This window comes from Hyla sarda, chromosome 6 (assembly GCF_029499605.1).
Source record: "Hyla sarda isolate aHylSar1 chromosome 6, aHylSar1.hap1, whole genome shotgun sequence".
In the NCBI taxonomy this organism is placed as follows: Eukaryota; Metazoa; Chordata; class Amphibia; order Anura; family Hylidae; genus Hyla; species Hyla sarda.
In genome coordinates, this window is record NC_079194.1 from 38,476,392 (window position 1) to 38,495,115 (window position 18,724).

Below are 18,724 nucleotides of genomic sequence, written 5' to 3' on the forward strand. Positions count from 1 at the left end.
TCACTTTTCACTCTAGTTGTAGCATGAGGCTGAGTCTACAACCCACACAAGTGGCTCAGGTAGTGCAGCTCATCCAGAATGGCACATCAATGCGAGCTGTGGCAAGAAGGTTTGCTGTGTCTGTCAGCGTAGTGTCCAGAGCATGGAGGCGCTAATAGGAGACAGTGCATGTACATGTGTCCACTCAAATGGTCAGAAACAGACTCCATGAGGGTGGTATGAGGGCCCGACGTTCACAAAAAAAAAATGCCCATTCTTCTGCAGCCAAATCTTAGCTGCAAGTGAATATGGAAATTGTGCTTTTTTTAGTTTGGCATTTTTTTTCTCATCTTTTTGGTATTTTTTGGCTTTTTTGGACTCAGTGGGTGATTTTCAAAAATGCCCTCATAATGAGACTATGGGATTTTTTCAGGAAAATCGTGGCATTTTATTTCCCATAGATCTCTATGAGAGTGAAAAAAACGCCACAAAAAAACATGTGTGTTTTAACATTGGCGTTTTTGCGAGTGGTTTTTATTATTTTTTTACACTTAGATCGCAAATCTATTGAGAAATAAAGAAATATCTTCAATACATCAGCCTAAGGAAAAGAAGAGGACCAAGGAAGAACAGTACAGATCACTACACTGTATATCTGCCGCTATTGCACCACCTTACAATGGATAGCTATAGATTACCCTTTTGGGCAATCCAAAAATACCCTTTCTCCCATATACCCTTAAAAACTACCCATGAGCTTTATTCTTTATATTACTACACACTTTAAAAACAGTTAGTGCAATAGCCCTTTGTTATTCATCAACACTGTATATCTGGAGGATTCACTTAGTCCTCAATACATGATCTGTACTCATAGTGTCAGGCCCAAGGCCTGATTATTAAAATCCTATATGTGTATTATAAATTATAACTGTGTGTGGTGGATTGTCCAGGACATGGGTGAGAGGTCATTCAGACTGTGTTTTGTGTATTGCATTTTATTGGGGGGTCTGGCTGTTTGTTTACATCTCCTTTAAAGTCAAAGGTTCTTTTGAAGTCATGCACTCTAGTCCCATCATATAATCAAACAGATAAGGAGTCAGGAAGAGAGATGCCCCACCTGGTGGGATCAGAGGGGAGGGGGGAAGGGAGTTTCCCTCCAAAGAAAACAGATAAGATATTTAAACAATGCTAGACTAAAAGTTGGTTGTTCAAGGCTGTGCCCCAAGCTGACAAGACCATCCTAAGAACAACACTCTCACTCACTCATGGATTGCTATATCATCATGCTGTAAGAACTTCATTTTTTGTTTTCTGAACTTGCCTTGCTAAACTCTTTTATATATTTTTGTAACTGTATGTCATTTGTTTCTGTATTTTTATATAGTCTGCACTATGATACCTTTTATCAGATTAAATGTTTAATTAATCAGCTCCGGTCTTTGATCTCTAAATATATGAGCTCACCTTTCTGAAGGCAGCTCTGGTGGAAACACGTTTATCTAAGGGTTAATTTGGTGACGTGCTGGGACTAGTAGTGTATACCCAGAGGTCTGGTGGCCTTAACCCTTGCACCATCACACTCTCTCTAATGCCTTGGCTGGACCGATAGGGTGTGATCGTGACAACTGGTGGCAGCGGTGGGATATATTTAGAGATTTTTAGTGCTTGCTGGATTTTACCTGTAAGGAAATCTTAGCACTAAAAAAGAAATTGCATAAATCTTCTTGTGTGTAAATTCCAAAGACAGCGCTCAGTGCTGGTTTAAAAGACATACAAAAAGAGTACAAGACAGTTCTGTCCTCCCCATCTCCTGTTTTACCTCCTCTGTCTCATCTCGGAAATATGGAGGCATATCACAAGCAGTCCAAGCCTGCACTGGAGCTAATGTGCCAAAAAAAGGACATCCCTACTGCAGGAAAGAACAAGGAACAACTTATTGCTGATCTTGTGGAGTATGATGCCCATGCAGAAGAGCTGAGTGACATGAGACAAAGTCCTATAGCTGGAACTGCCATCCAAGGACTGATATCTCCTGGGGAATACAACATTACACCCCATCAGGACAGTACTCCCCATGAGGCCTTGGACTCTTATGTGCGTACTGCCTTACAGCACCTTGGGAATGTGGATGCCAATATGAAACTCCAACTGCTTCTCCAGTACCAAACTGCAGAGAGAGAGGCACGAGCGGCAGAGAGAGAGGCAGAGGCACGAGCCACAGAGAGAGAGAGGCACAGATACAAGCCGCAGAGAGAGAGGCGGCAGAAAGGGAGGCCCAGCGAAGGCATGAACTGGAGGTTCTGAGGCTGAGAGGGGATGCTTCATCCGCACGCAGTGATGTGCAGGATAAAGGAGACCACAAACCCCGCTTGGAACATTTCCCCATGTTGGAGAAAGATGGTGATCTGGATTTGTTCCTGAGGGGATTTGAAAAGGTTTGCTGGCAGTTCCATCTACCTAAGGAACAGTGGGGACGATATCTTACTCCACGGTTGCGAGGGAAAGCTCTGGATGTGTTTGCTTCGCTTCCCTCTGAAAGTGACCAGGACTATGAGGCAATAAAATCTGCCCTGCTAAAAAGTTTTAATCTGACTCCAGAGCCTTATCGGAAAAAGTTTCGGACTTTGCAACAAAGTGCCTCAGAAAGCTGCACTGAACATGCAGGTCAGCTAAGGACTGCATTCAGGCAATGGACTGGGGGCCTACAAGTCACTACCTATGAGGCCCTGGAGGACTTGATGGTCCTGGATCAGTTTCTCCAAACACAGAGCTTTGAAGCCAGAGAGTGGATATGGGACCGCAAGCCCAAGACAGCAACGGAAGCAGCAGAACTTGGAGACGACTTTGCCAACTACCGGGCACCAACAGCAAAGCGTGGATCTGCACAAGCTGGAGCAAGTACCTGGAGGGGAGCCACACACCCACAGAGCACCACCAGCAGCACCAAGCCAGCCGGAAACTTCTTGCCATCAGCACAAAAAGCAACAGGAGCCACATTGGGTCAGGGGGACACCCGCCGATGTTACAGATGCAACAATATTGGGCACCTGAGTGCCACTTGCCCCAACAAAAAGAATTCTCCACCAGTAGCTGGAGGACACACAGCCGTTCTTCTGGTGTCCAAAGCGGTGGAGAAAAGAGCAGATAACCTGCAGAGTGTAACTGTGGGTGACCGGGTGACAGTGGGTTTGTGCGATTCTGGAGCCTCCTTTACCTTGGTGCGGCTTGAAGTGGTGGATACAGAGGACATCATCCCTGGAAGAACCATGGCTTTAAAAGGAATTTGAGGTGTGCGGCCTGCTGTGCCCATGGCCCGTGTGTACCTGGATTGGGGTACAGGCAAAGGTTTGCGGGAGGTGGGGGTCTCTGAGGACATCCCTGTTAATGTTCTGCTGGGGAATGATTTGGGTCGGATGCTCTGTCATTATGCTCCAGAGGACAATACCTGCACACCGGATGGGCTAGGAGAGAGCCCTGTTCATTCTGAGGTACTGTGCGAGACTTTGGGAGACACTGTGAAATGTGGTAACTGGGAGGGAGTGCAGGGTATTGATAAATGTTTACCTGTGACTGAACCAGTAATGTTTTCCAAAAGTGAAATGGGGTGTATTGTAAAATGTGTTGACAATGCATTGCCAATGCCAAAACCTAGTGGAGATGGGCTAGGGGGAGGGGTTGTTGTGCCCCTGGTGACATGTAAGGATGAGGGACCAGCAGTGAGTGATATGTCCCAATCCTGTGAGCCTAAGGAGGAGGAGGGAAGGAGTGATAGCCCTGTGTATGAAGCCTGTAACATTGTTATGTCTGGAACTGAGGGAGAGGAAGGTGGAGATGCTAGTTCATCTGGGGAAAATGTGCTCCCTGATGCCCCAAGATGGGAGAGGGAAATGAGCATTTCCGGGAAGCTCTGCGCAGTGACCCTTCCCTTGAAGGGCTGAGACAACGTGCTGAACATACAGGTGTTGACACAGATGGGCATCGGGTATTTTGGGAAAAAGATTTCTTGTACTGGGAGTCCCTTTCCAAAGGCATGCTAGGGGCCCAGGAGAGAGAAAGGCAGTTAGTGGTTCCTAGGCAGAACAGGAAAGAGCTGCTAAGGTTGGCCCATGAGACCCCCCTGGCAAGACATTTGGGAGTAGCCTATGCGGTCATAGAGAAGGAATGTCTAGCTGTGGTCTGGGCTTTGCAAAAATTACAGCCATACCTGTATGGCAGGGATTTTACTGTCATAACTGATCACAACCCTCTACATTGGTTGGACAGAGTGTCCGGTAACAATGGCACCTTGAAACAAATGCTAAAAACATTTGTACAATCGGAGGGCAGAGACTGGGAAAAGTATTTACTCCATCTGTTATTTGCTTACAGGGAGGTACCCCAAGAGCCTACAGGTTTCTCGCCCTTTGAATTATTATATGGTAACAAAGTGCGGGGACCCCGATATTTAGTTGGGGAAGAATGGGAAGGGGGGCTTCATGCCCCTGAGACTTCTATGGTGGAGTATGTTCTGAGATTCAGGGACAGGATGCAGGCACTGACTGGGCTGGTACATGACAACCTCACAGCAGCACACTCCAGGCAGAAGTACTGGTATGATCACAATGCAAGGGACCGGGTCTATGAAGTGGGACAGAAGTTAATGGTTCTGAACCCCATCAGGCAGAATAAGTTGCAGGCTGCCTGGGAGGATCCCTTCCCCATTCTGCAGTGCCTAGAACCCACCACATATGTAGTTGCCCTTGATGAGAAAGGTCAGAGGCAGAGACAGTACCACATTAATATGGCATTACTATGACCCTGAGAAGGTGGTACTCAGTGTATGTAGTGCACCAGAGGAAGGGCTGGATAGTGATCCCCTACTGGACCTAGTGGAGGAAGCTAAGAGCCAGGGATCCCTTCAGGATGTAGAGATCAATCCACAGCTCTTAACTGCAAAGAAAAGGCAGGTAAATGAGGAAATAGGCCCCTTCAGTGCCATCTTTGTGGTGTCAAGAAGAGAAATAGAGGAGTAATGGAGACAGATTGATTAGCCTGGAAAGGCAAGATCTCTCTGTCCCCATCTTAAGGGGGAAGTGTCAGGCCCAAGGCCTGATTATTAAAATCCTATATGTGTATTATAAATTATAACTGTGTGTGATGGATTGTCCAGGATGTGGGTGAGAGGTCATTCAGACTGTGTTCTGTGTATTGCATTTTATTGGGGGGTCTGGCTGTTTGTTTCCATCTCCTCTCAAGTCAAAGGCTCTTTTGAAGTCATGCACTCTGGTCCCATCATATAATCAAACAGATAAGGGGTGAGGAAGAGAGATGCCCCACCTGGTGGGATCAGAGGGGAGGGGGGAATGGAGTTTCCCTCCAAAGAAAGCTGATATGATATTTAAACAATGCTAGACTAAAAGTTGGTTGTTCAAGACTGTGCCCCAAGCTGACAAGACCATCCTAAGAACAGCACTCTCACTCACTCATGGACTGCTATATCATCATGCTGTAAGAACTTTATCTTTTGTTTTCTGAACTTGCCTTGCTAAACTCTTTTATATATTGTTATACCTGTATGCCATTTGTTCCTGTATTTTTATATATTTAGCACTGGGATTCCTTTTATCAGATTAAATGTTTAATTAATCAGCTCTGGTCTTTGATCTCTAAATGTATGAGCTCACCTTTCTGAAGGCAGGTCTGGTGGAAACACCAGACCTATCTAAGGGTTAATTTGTTGACTTGCTGGGACTAGTAGTGTATACCCAGAGGTCTGATGGCCTTAACCCTTGCACCATCACACTCTCTCTAATGCCTTGGCTGGACCGATAGGGTGTGATCGTGACACAAAGATTCAAACTTCTTATTACATAGTGTATCCCATCATTTTTCTAGTGTAAATAATAATGACATTAATGATTTACATCTTATCATTTTAGAAACCATCCTGGAAACAACTCCTAACCGTTATTAAAAACAAATTAACTGTCCAGAGCAGCATATGTTTGGTATGGGGATTTCTTCTACTCTGGACAGTTCTTTAAATGGACAGAGATATCAGCAGAGAGCACTGTGGTCATGATGACAGCAGAGAGCTCAGTTTTCAAAAAAGAAAATAATTTCCTCTGTAGTATTAAGCAGCTAATAAGCACTAGAAGGATTAAGATTTTTAAATAAAAATAATTTATAAATCTAGAAAGAAGAATTGTCCAGCGCTGGGCTTGCAGGTAAAAGCTTGCTTTTATTTAGAAAATCCAACAGAAAACACTTAACAGAGGACAATGTCTGACGCGTTTCGCACCTGAGTGCTTAATCGTAGACTGACATGTAATACGAATCATACAAGTTAAAATACACAAATGCTGGGTCATATGACCCGGTACGACATCAGTTACTTAGCAAATATATGAAACGAGACAAATGAAAAATCCGTAACGGAAGTGATCACTGCGTCCAAAATAGGTGGAGTCGACCAGGCACCGGAGAAATTTGAATGCAGATGTGTCCTAAAAATATACCAACAATTTAGGTCCGGGGAAAACAAAACATTCATTCACAAGTTCTCCCTGCATAAATACATGAAAACTCCTTTGTGTATTAATTACACATATGCTGCATGGACATACTATTGAAGAGATGCATTGTATGCACCCTTTCTCTAGCATCATGTCAGCCTTGAGCTAATTCTTGCTTGATTTTTCAATCGTTGTGTGTTTTTCTCACTAACTTCGTTGCCACGAGTTACCACCTCCTGGACACAGTGCTCACACTCCACAATAAGTTAATTCTTGAAGATCTAGGGAAACAAAAGTGGCAAGTTTAAAGATACATGCATATAATATGGATTAAAGTTACATGTCCTGTTCCAAATAATTTATATGTTGTTATATCATACCATATAGATTGTTACAATACAGATATCTGTAGAGTTATAAATTAAACACAACATTTATTTTTATTATCATTAACGTTGTTGCGATTATAGCTCTTGGGATACAAATATATGTTATTATTATTCATGTACATGTCATGATCATATCTAATCTTCTATTCATACCCCTCGGATATCTAGTATACAGGACAAAGCTCCAGTATGTCTCCAGATTGTATAGCTTCCTTTTGCTAAGAAACTAAAGGCGTACTGGGTCATGTGACCCAACATTTGTGTATTTTATCTTGTATGATTCGTATTACATTTCAGTCTACGATTAAGCACTCAGGTGCAAAACGCGTTGTCACGATGCCGGCTGGCAGGTAGTGGATCCTCTGTGCCAGAGAGGGATTGGCGTGGACCGTGCTAGTGGACCGGTTCTAAGCCACTACTGGTTTTCACCAGAGCCCGCCGCAAAGCGGGATGGTCTTGCTGCGGCGGTAGTGACCAGGTCGTATCCACTAGCAACGGCTCACCTCTCTGGCTGCTGAAGATAGGCGCGGTACAAGGGAGTAGGCAGAAGCAAGGTCGGACGTAGCAGAAGGTCGGGGCAGGCAGCAAGGATCGTAGTCAGGGGCAACGGCAGAAGGTCTGGAAACACAGGCAAGGAACACACAAGGAACGCTTTCACTGGCACTAAGGCAACAAGATCCGGCAAGGGAGTGCAAGGGAAGTGAGGTAATATAGGGAAGTGCACAGGTGATTACCCTAATTGGAACCACTGCGCCAATCAGCGGCGCAGTGGCCCTTTAAATCGCAGAGACCCGGCGCGCGCGCGCCCTAGGGAGCGGGGCCGCGCGCGCCGGGACAGAACAGACGGGGAGCGAGTCAGGTAGGGGAGCCGGGGTGCGCATCGCGAGCGGGCGCTACCCGCATCGCGAATCGCATCCCGGCTGGCAGCGGGATCGCAGCGCCCCGGGTCAGAGGACGTGACCGGAGCGCTGCAGCGGAGAGAGTGAAGCGAGCGCTCCGGGGAGGAGCGGGGACCCGGAGCGCTCGGCGTAACAGTACCCCCCCCCCTTGGGTCTCCCCCTCTTCTTGGAGCCTGAGAACCTGAGGAGCAGACTTTTGTCAAGGATGTTGTCCTCAGGTTCCCAGGATCTCTCTTCAGGACCACAACCCTCCCAGTCTACTAAAAAAAAATTTTTCCCTCTGACCTTTTTGGCAGCCAAAATCTCCTTGACCGAGAAGACGTCCGAGGAGCCGGAAACAGGAGTGGGAGGAACAGATTTGGGAGAAAAACGGTTGAGGATGAGTGGTTTGAGAAGAGAGACGTGAAAGGCATTAGGGATACGAAGAGAAGGAGGAAGAAGAAGTTTATAAGAGACAGGATTAATTTGACACAAAATTTTGAAAGGACCAAGATAGCGTGGTCCCAACTTGTAGCTAGGGACACGGAAGCGGACATATTTAGCGGAGAGCCATACCTTGTCTCCAGGGGAAAAAACGGGGGGAGCTCTTCTTTTCTTATCCGCGAACCTCTTCATGCGTGAAGAAGCCTGTAAGAGAGAATTTTGGGTCTCTCTCCATATAATGGAAAGGTCACGAGAAATTTCATCCACAGCGGGCAGACCAGAGGGCAAGGGGGTAGGGAGGGGGGGAAGAGGGTGACGGCCGTACACCACGAAAAATGGGGATTTGGAGGAAGATTCAGAGACCCTGAAGTTATACGAGAATTCGGCCCATGGAAGGAGATCTGCCCAGTCATCCTGGCGGGAGGAAACAAAATGTCGCAAATAATCACCCAAGATCTGGTTAATTCTTTCTACTTGTCCATTGGACTGGGGATGATATGCAGAGGAAAAATTTAATTTAATCTTGAGTTGTTTACAGAGAGCCCTCCAGAATTTAGACACGAATTGGACACCTCTATCCGAGACAATCTGCGTAGGCAACCCGTGAAGACGAAAAATGTGTACAAAAAATTGTTTAGCCAACTGAGGCGCAGAAGGAAGACCAGGAAGAGGGATGAAATGTGCCATTTTGGAGAATCGATCAACGACCACCCAAATAACAGTGTTGCCACGGGAAGGGGGTAAATCAGTAATAAAATCCATACCAATCAGAGACCAAGGCTGTTCGGGGACAGGCAGAGGATGAAGAAAACCAGCGGGCTTCTGGCGAGGAGTCTTATCCCGGGCACAGATAGTGCAGGCTCGCACAAAGTCCCCAACATCAGTCTCCAGAGTCGGCCACCAATAGAAGCGGGAGATGAGTTGCACAGATTTCTTGATGCCCGCATGACCTGCGAGATGGGAGGAGTGACCCCATTTGAGGATTCCGAGGCGTTGGCGTGGAGAAACAAAGGTCTTCCCTGGAGGAGTCTGCCTGATGGAGGCAGGAGAAGTGGAGATCAGGCAGTCAGGTGGAATGATGTGTTGCGGAGGGAGATCAACTTCTGAGGCATCCGAGGAACGAGAGAGAGCATCGGCCCTAATGTTCTTATCGGCAGGACGAAAGTGAATCTCAAAATTAAATCGGGCAAAGAACAGAGACCACCGGGCCTGGCGAGGATTCAGCCGTTGGGCAGACTGGAGGTAGGAGAGGTTCTTGTGGTCGGTGTAGACAATAACAGGAGAACTTGATCCCTCCAGCAGATGCCTCCATTCCTCAAGTGCTAATTTAATGGCTAGAAGCTCTCGATCCCCGATGGAGTAGTTCCTCTCCGCTGGAGAGAAGGTCCTAGAGAAAAAACCACAAGTGACAGCATGCCCGGAAGAATTTTTTTGTAGAAGAACAGCTCCAGCTCCCACTGAGGAGGCATCAACCTCCAATAGGAAGGGTTTGGAAGGGTCAGGTCTGGAGAGGACGGGAGCCGAAGAAAAGGCAGACTTGAGTCGTTTAAAGGCGTCTTCTGCTTGAGGAGGCCAGGACTTGGGATCAGCACTTTTTTTGGTTAAAGCCACGATAGGAGCCACAATGGTAGAAAAATGTGGAATAAATTGCCTGTAATAATTGGCGAACCCCAAAAAGCGTTGGATAGCACGGAGTCCGGAGGGGCGTGGCCAATCTAAGACGGCAGAGAGTTTGTCTGGATCCATCTGTAGTCCCTGGCCAGAGACCAAATATCCTAGAAAAGGAAGAGATTGGCATTCAAACAGACATTTCTCAATTTTGGCATAGAGTTGGTTGTCACGAAGTCTCTGAAGAACCATACGGACATGCTGGCGGTGTTCTTCTAGATTGGCAGAAAAAATTAGGATATCGTCCAGATATACAACAACACAGGAGTATAACAGATCACAAAAAATTTCATTGACAAAGTCTTGGAAGACGGCAGGGGCGTTGCACAGTCCAAAGGGCATGACCAGATACTCAAAGTGTCCATCTCTGGTGTTAAATGCCGTTTTCCACTCGTCCCCCTCTCTGATGCGGATGAGGTTATAGGCGCCTCTTAAGTCCAATTTAGTGAAGATGTGGGCACCTTGGAGGCGATCAAAGAGTTCAGAGATGAGGGGTAAGGGGTAGCGGTTCTTAACCGTGATTTTATTAAGACCGCGGTAGTCAATGCAAGGACGTAGGGAGCCATCTTTTTTGGACACAAAGAAAAATCCGGCTCCGGCAGGAGAGGAGGATTTACGGATAAAGCCCTTCTTTAGATTCTCCTGGACGTATTCGGACATGGCAAGAGTCTCTGGGGCAGAGAGAGGATAAATTCTGCCCCGGGGTGGAGTAGTACCCGGGAGGAGGTCGATAGGGCAATCATAAGGCCTGTGAGGAGGTAGTGTCTCAGCTTGTTTTTTGCAGAAAACATCCGCGAAGTCCATATAGGCCTTAGGGAGACCGGTTACTGGAGGAACCACAGAGTTACGGCAAGGGTTACTGGGAACCGGTTTTAGACAGTTCTTGGAACAAGAGGACCCCCAACTCTTGATCTCCCCAGTGGACCAATCCAGGGTAGGGGAATGAAGTTGAAGCCAGGGAAGTCCAAGGAGAATTTCCGAGGTGCAATTGGGGAGGACCAAAAGTTCAATCCTCTCATGATGAGATCCGATGCTCATAAGAAGGGGCTCCGTGCGGAAACGTATGGTACAGTCCAATCTTTCATTATTTACACAATTGATGTAGAGGGGTCTGGCGAGACTGGTCACCGGGATGTTGAACCTGTTGACGAGAGAGGCCAAAATAAAATTTCCTGCAGATCCAGAGTCCAAGAAGGCCACAGCAGGGAAGGAGAAGGCAGAGGCAGACATCCGCACAGGCACAGTAAGACGTGGAGAAGCAGAGTAGACATCAAGGACTGTCTCACCTTTGTGCGGAGTCAGCGTACGTCTTTCCAGGCGGGGAGGACGGATAGGACAATCCCTCAGGAAGTGTTCGGTACTAGCACAGTACAGGCAGAGGTTCTCCATACGGCGTCGTGTCCTCTCTTGAGGTGTCAGGCGAGACCGGTCGACCTGCATAGCCTCCACGGCGGGAGGCACAGGAACAGATTGCAGGGGACCAGAGGAGAGAGGAGCCGAGGAGACGAAACGCCTCGTGCGAACAGAGTCCATATCTTGGCGGAGTTCCTGGCGCCTTTCAGAAAAACGCATGTCAATGCGAGTGGCTAGGTGAATGAGTTCATGTAGATTAGCAGGGATTTCTCGTGCGGCCAGAACATCTTTAATGTTGCTGGATAGGCCTTTTTTGAAGGTCGCGCAGAGGGCCTCATTATTCCAGGACAATTCTGAAGCAAGTGTACGGAATTGTACGGCATACTCGCCAACGGAAGAATTACCCTGGACCAGGTTCAACAGGGCAGTCTCAGCAGAAGAGGCTCGGGCAGGTTCCTCAAAGACACTTCGGATTTCCGAGAAGAAGGAGTGTACAGAGGCAGTGACGGGGTCATTGCGGTCCCAGAGCGGTGTGGCCCATGACAGGGCTTTTCCGGACAGAAGACTGACTACGAAAGCCACCTTAGACCTTTCAGTGGGAAACAGGTCCGACATCATCTCCAGATGCAGGGAACATTGGGAAAGAAAGCCACGGCAAAACTTAGAGTCCCCATCAAATTTATCCGGCAAGGATAAGCGTATCCCAGGAGCGGCCACTCGCTGCGGAGGAGGTGCAGGAGCTGGCGGAGGAGATGACTGCTGAAGCTGTGGTAGTAACTGTTGTAGCATAACGGTCAGTTGAGACAGCTGTTGGCCTTGTTGCGCTATCTGTTGTGACTGCTGGGCGACCACCGTGGTGAGGTCAGCGACAACTGGCAGAGGAACTTCAGCGGGATCCATGGCCGGATCTACTGTCACGATGCCGGCTGGCAGGTAGTGGATCCTCTGTGCCAGAGAGGGATTGGCGTGGACCGTGCTAGTGGACCGGTTCTAAGCCACTACTGGTTTTCACCAGAGCCCGCCGCAAAGCGGGATGGTCTTGCTGCGGCGGTAGTGACCAGGTCGTATCCACTAGCAACGGCTCACCTCTCTGGCTGCTGAAGATAGGCGCGGTACAAGGGAGTAGGCAGAAGCAAGGTCGGACGTAGCAGAAGGTCGGGGCAGGCAGCAAGGATCGTAGTCAGGGGCAACGGCAGAAGGTCTGGAAACACAGGCAAGGAACACACAAGGAACGCTTTCACTGGCACTAAGGCAACAAGATCCGGCAAGGGAGTGCAAGGGAAGTGAGGTAATATAGGGAAGTGCACAGGTGATTACCCTAATTGGAACCACTGCGCCAATCAGCGGCGCAGTGGCCCTTTAAATCGCAGAGACCCGGCGCGCGCGCGCCCTAGGGAGCGGGGCCGCGCGCGCCGGGACAGAACAGACGGGGAGCGAGTCAGGTAGGGGAGCCGGGGTGCGCATCGCGAGCGGGCGCTACCCGCATCGCGAATCGCATCCCGGCTGGCAGCGGGATCGCAGCGCCCCGGGTCAGAGGACGTGACCGGAGCGCTGCAGCGGAGAGAGTGAAGCGAGCGCTCCGGGGAGGAGCGGGGACCCGGAGCGCTCGGCGTAACACGCGTCAGACATTGTCCTCTGTTAAGTGTTTTCTTTCGGATTTTCTAAATAAAAGCAAGCTTTTACCTGCAAGCCCAGCGCTGGACAATTCTTCTTTCTATTGTTGTACAAAGCCAAGGGCGGGACCGGCGTGCCCTTGTGCAGGTGCTTCGGATTTGGTTGAAGGAGTCAGCGGCATTACCGAACCGGCTTGCAATACAATGGAACCGAACACAGAATCACCACATACAGGGGTGGGAGAAATCACAAGCAAGATCAATAATAATAGTGAGAGTGACCTGTATGGTCCGAACAGGGACATGAAAGCTCAGTCCGTGTTTGGTGATTTCACTACAACAAACTTAAATGTGGCTCCCACGGTTCTAACATCTATCATGAGACAAATGGAGAATCTCATGAAAGTCTCATGGGATCATATGACTTTATCTACCTACCTAACCAGGAACATGGTACCCCTTGGTCCAAGATTAAAAAAAGAGACCCATTAAAACTTATTCCCAGAACTTTCTCGCTAAATGGGACACAGCCTTATTTGAGTGCTCAGCGAAACTCATGACTAGAGATGATCGAATCGAAGTTGACGAACCCGAATTCGTTAGAAATTTCAGGAAAAATTTGATTCGCAACGAATGCGAATATCGCCACGATTTGATCGCGCAAATCGCTTCATTAAACTCCGTTTTACAGCGTTCCAGGCTATTGGAGACCAAAGATGGTGGATCCACATGTGAGTACATGGGGCAGGGGATTATGGGAGGGCGGGAAACAGCGGCGGGAATGAAGGTAGGCGGGCTGACCCTGAATCACATGTGAGATGCAGCCTATCAGTGTTCACTGACCCCTGTGATGTCACAGCCCCTATATAATTGGCGGCCATTTTGCCTCTCTTCATTTCACCTATGCACTCAGATGGAGAGGACAGGACTGCGTGTGTGTGTGAATAGCTCATACCACAGCGTTACACTGCAACTGCTAGTCACATCACCATTAGGGAAAGGCAGGAGTGCAGAGTGCTGTGCTGTTACTCTGAGAAGAATCATTGATAGCTAAACCTCCTATTCACGTTATTGAGCATTGTAGCAGAGAGGGGCAGATAGCTGTCAGCTGCCTCATACAGATCTCCAAGCTGCCTGAACTTTCTGAAGCATCTTATCTCCTCATTTTTCAGCCCAATTGAGTTTATTTTTTTTTTCTGCTCCACAAATCATCTGCTGCTCAGAATTGTGTGACAGAGTGTAATTTAGGGTTTCATCCCTGGAATATTATTATTTTTTTTTGTGGTGGTGCGGCACTGTTGGGTCCTGCTGCTGTTCAGAAATACGAGATTGTTCAGTGGACTGTAGTGCATTTGTACCATTTTGTACCTGTTAATCTGTCAAGGGGCTACATACTGTGCAAGTCCAAACAATAATATTCACCGGCTGTTTTTTTTTTAATAGTTTTTTCTGCTTATAGTTAGGCATATTACTGCCCTCATCAGTGCATACCACATACGTACATCCAAGTAATGTACCATTTAGTACCTGTTAAGCTGTCAAGGTGCTCCATACCATCAAAGTCCAAACAATAGCATTCACCGGCTGGTGTTTTACAAAAATATAGATTTTTTTCTGCGTATAGTTAGGCATATTACTGCCCTCATCAGTGCAAAGTCCAAATAATAGCATTCACCGGCTGGTGATTTATCAAAACCTGTGCAAAGGAAAAGTTGCCCAGTTGCCAATAGCAACCAATCAGATTGCTTCTTTCATTTTTCACAGGCCTTCCTAAAAATGAAAGAAGTGAGCTGATTGGTTGCTATGGGCAACTGGACAAGTTTTCCTCTGCACATGTTTTGATAAATTTCCCCCAGAGTGTTTTCTGCGTATAGTTACGCATATTACTGCCCTCATCAGTGCAGACCGCATAGGTACATCCAAGTATTGTACCATTTAGTAACTGTTAAGTTGTCAAGGTGCTCCATACCGTCAAAGTCCAAGCAAAAGTATCCACTGGCTGGTGTTTTACAAAAATACAGATTTTTTTCTGCTAATAGTTAGGCATATTACTGCCCTCATCAGTGCATACTGCATAGGTACATCCAAGTATTGAACCATTTAGTACCTTGTTAAGCTGTCAAGGTGCTCCATACCGTCAAAGTCCAAACAATAGCATTCACCGACTGGTGTTTTACAAAAATACAGAGTTTTTTCTGCGTATAGTTAGGCATATTTCTGCCCTCATCAGTACATACCGCATAGGTACATCCAAGTATTGTACCATTTACTACCTGTTAATCTGTCAAGGTGCTCCATACCGTCAAAGTCCAAACAATAGTATCCACTGGCTGGTGTTTTACAAAAATACAGAGTTTTTTCTGCTAATAGTTAGACATATTATTGCCCTCATCAGTGCATTCTGCATACGTACATCCAAGTATTGTACCATTTAGTACCTGTTAAGCTGTCAAGGTGCTCCATACCGTCAAAGCCCAAACAATAGCATTCACCGGCTGGTGTTTTACAAAAATACAGATTTTTTTCTGTGTATAGTTAGGCATATTACTGTTACGCCGAACGCTCCGGGTCCCCGCACCTCCCCGGAGCGCTCGCAGCATCCTCTCATTCGCAGCGCCCCGGTCAGACCTGCTGACCGGGTGCACTGCAATATCACTCCCAGCCGGGATGCAATTCGCGACGCGGGAGGCGCCCGCTCGCGATGCGCATCCCGGCTCCCGTACCTGACCCGTTCCCCGTCTGTGTTGTCCCGGCGCGCACGGCCCCGCTCCTTAGGGCGCGCGCGCGCCGGGTCTCTGCAATTTAAAGGGCCACTGCGCCACTGATTGGCGCAGCAAGCCTAATCAGTGTTATCACCTGTGCACTCCCTACTTATACCTCACTTCCCCTGCACTCCCTCGCCGGATCTTGTTGCCATTGTGCCAGTGAAAGCGTTCCCTTGTGTGTTCCTAGCGTGTGTCCCAGACCTCCTGCCGTTGCCCCTGACTACGATCCTTGCTGCCTGCCCTGACCTTCTGCTACGTCTGACCTTGCTCTTGTCTACTCCCTTGTACCGCGCTTATCTTCAGCAGTCAGAGAGGTAGAGCCGTTGCTGGTGGATACGACCTGGTTGCTACCGCCGCTGCAAGACCATCCCGCTTTGCGGCGGGCTCTGGTGAATACCAGTAGCAACTTAGAACCGGTCCACCAACACGGTCCACGCCAATCCCTCTCTGGCACAGAGGATCCACCTCCAGCCAGCCGAATCGTGACAGTAGATCCGGCCCTGGATCCCGCTGAGGTCCCGCTGCCAGTTGTCGGCGACCTCACCACGGTTGTCGCCCAGCAGTCGCAACAGATAGCGCAACAAGGCCACCAGCTGTCTCAACTGACCGTGATGCTACAGAAGCTATTACCACAGCTCCAGCAATCTTCTCCTCCGCCAGCTCCTGCACCTCCTCCGCAGCGAGTGGCCACTTCCAGCCTTCGATTATCCTTGCCAGATAAATTTGATGGGGACTCTAAGTTTTGCTGTGGTTTTCTTTCGCAATGTTCCCTGCACTTGGAGATGATGTCGGACCAGTTTCCTACTGAAAGGTCTAAGGTGGCTTTCGTAGTCAGCCTTCTGTCTGGGAAAGCTCTGTCATGGGCCACACCGCTCTGGGACCGCAATGACCCTGTCACTGCCTCTGTACACTCCTTCTTCACGGAGATTCGAAGTGTCTTTGAGGAACCTGCCCAAGCCTCTTCTGCCGAGACTGCCCTGCTGAACCTGGTCCAGGGTAATTCTTCTGTTGGCGAGTACGCCATCCAATTCCGTACTCTTGCCTCGGAATTATCCTGGAATAACGAGGCCCTCTGCGCGACCTTTAAAAAAGGCCTATCCAGTAACATTAAAGATGTGCTGGCCGCACGAGAAATTCCTGCTAACCTGCATGAACTTATTCATCTTGCCACCCGCATTGACATGCGTTTTTCCGAAAGGCGTCAGGAGCTCCGCCAGGATATGGACTTTGTTCGCACGAGGCGGTTTCTCTCCCCGGCTCCTCTCTCCTCTGGTCCTCTGCAATCCGTTCCTGTGCCTCCCGCCGTGGAGGCCATGCAAGTTGACCGGTCTCGCTTGACACCTCAAGAGAGGACACGACGCCGCATGGAGAATCTTTGCCTGTACTGTGCCGGTACCGAACATTTCTTGAAGGATTGTCCTATCCGCCCTCCCCGCCAGGAAAGACGTACGCTGACTCCGCACAAAGGTGAGACAGCTCTTGATGTGAACTCTGCTTCTCCACGCCTTACTGTGCCTGTGCGAATATCTTCTTCTACCTTCTCCTTCTCTGCTATGGCCTTCTTGGATTCCGGATCTGCAGGAAATTTTATTTTGGCCTCTCTCATCAACAGGTTCAACATCCCGGTGACCAGTCTCGCCAGACCCCTCTACATCAATTCTGTTAACAATGAAAGATTGGACTGTACCGTGCGTTACCGCACGGAACCTCTCCTAATGTGCATCGGACCCCATCACGAAAATTTTTTATTTTTGGTCCTCTCTAACTGCACTTCAGAAATTCTTTTTGGATTACCGTGGCTTCAACGCCATTCCCCAACCCTTGATTGGACCACAGGGGAAATCAAGAACTGGGGTACTTCTTGCCACAAGGACTGTCTTAAACCGGTTCCCAGTACTCACAGTCGTGACCCTGGGGTTCCCCCGGTATCTGGTCTTCCTAAGGCCTATCTGAACTATGCTGATGTTTTTTGCAAAAAACATGCAGAGACTTTGCCTCCTCACAGGCCTTATGACTGTCCTATTGACCTCCTCCGGGGTACTACTCCACCACGGGGAAGAATCTATCCTCTGTCTGCTCCAGAAACCCAAGCCATGTCGGAGTACATCCAGGAGAATTTAAAAAAGGGGTTTATCCGCAAGTCCTCCTCTCCTGCCGGAGCTGGATTTTTTTTTGTCTCCAAAAAAGATGGCTCCCTACGCCCTTTCATTGATTACCACGGACTTAATAAAATCACGGTAAAAAAACGCTACCCCTTACCTCTTATCTCGGAACTCTTTGATCGCCTACAAGGCGCCCACATCTTTACCAAGCTGGACTAAAGAGGTGCTTATAATCTCATCCGCATCAGGGAGGGGGACGAATGGAAGACTGCATTTAACACCAGAGATGGACACTTTGAGTATCTGGTCATGCCCTTTGGCCTGTGCAACGCCCCTGCCGTCTTCCAAGACTTTGTTAATGAAATTTTTCGTGATCTCCTATATACCTGTGTTGTGGTTTACCTGGACGATATTCTGATTTTTTATGCCAACTTAGAAGAACACCGCCAGCATGTCTGCATGGTTCTTCAGAGACTTCGGGACAATCAACTTTATGCCAAAATGGAAAAATGTCTCTTTGAATGTCAGTCTCTTCCTTTCCTAGGATACTTGGTCTCTGGCCAGGGACTACAAATGGACCCAGATAAACTATCTGCCGTGTTAGATTGGCCACGCCCCTCCGTACTCCGTGCTATCCAACGTTTTTTGGGGTTCGCCAATTATTACAGACAATTCATTCCACACTTCTCCACTATTGTGGCCCCTATCATGGCTCTAACCAAGAAAAATGCCAATCCTAAGTCCTGGTCTCCTCAAGCGGAAGACGCATTTAAACATCTCAAGTCTGCCTTTTCTTCTGCTCCCGTGCTCTCCAGACCTGACCCATCTAAACCCTTCCTATTGGAGGTAGACACCTCCTCAGTGGGAGCTGGAGCAGTTCTTCTACAAAAAAATTCTTCCGGGCATGCTGTTACTTGTGGGTTTTTTTCTAGGACCTTCTCTCCGGCGGAGAAAAACTACTCCATTGGTGATCGAGAACTACTGGCCATTAAATTGGCGCTTGAGGAATGGAGGCACCTGCTGCAGGGATCCAAAT

The 18,724-nt window shown here is 48.2% G+C and overlaps 1 protein-coding gene across 1 annotated transcript in view; it reads right to left on the reverse strand.

Moving 5' to 3' along the window:
- LOC130275494 (coagulation factor XIII B chain-like) overlaps positions 1-18,724 on the reverse strand; it is a 429,154-nt gene that overhangs the window by 313,526 nt on the left and 96,904 nt on the right. The gene's annotated exons all lie outside the window — the stretch shown is intronic.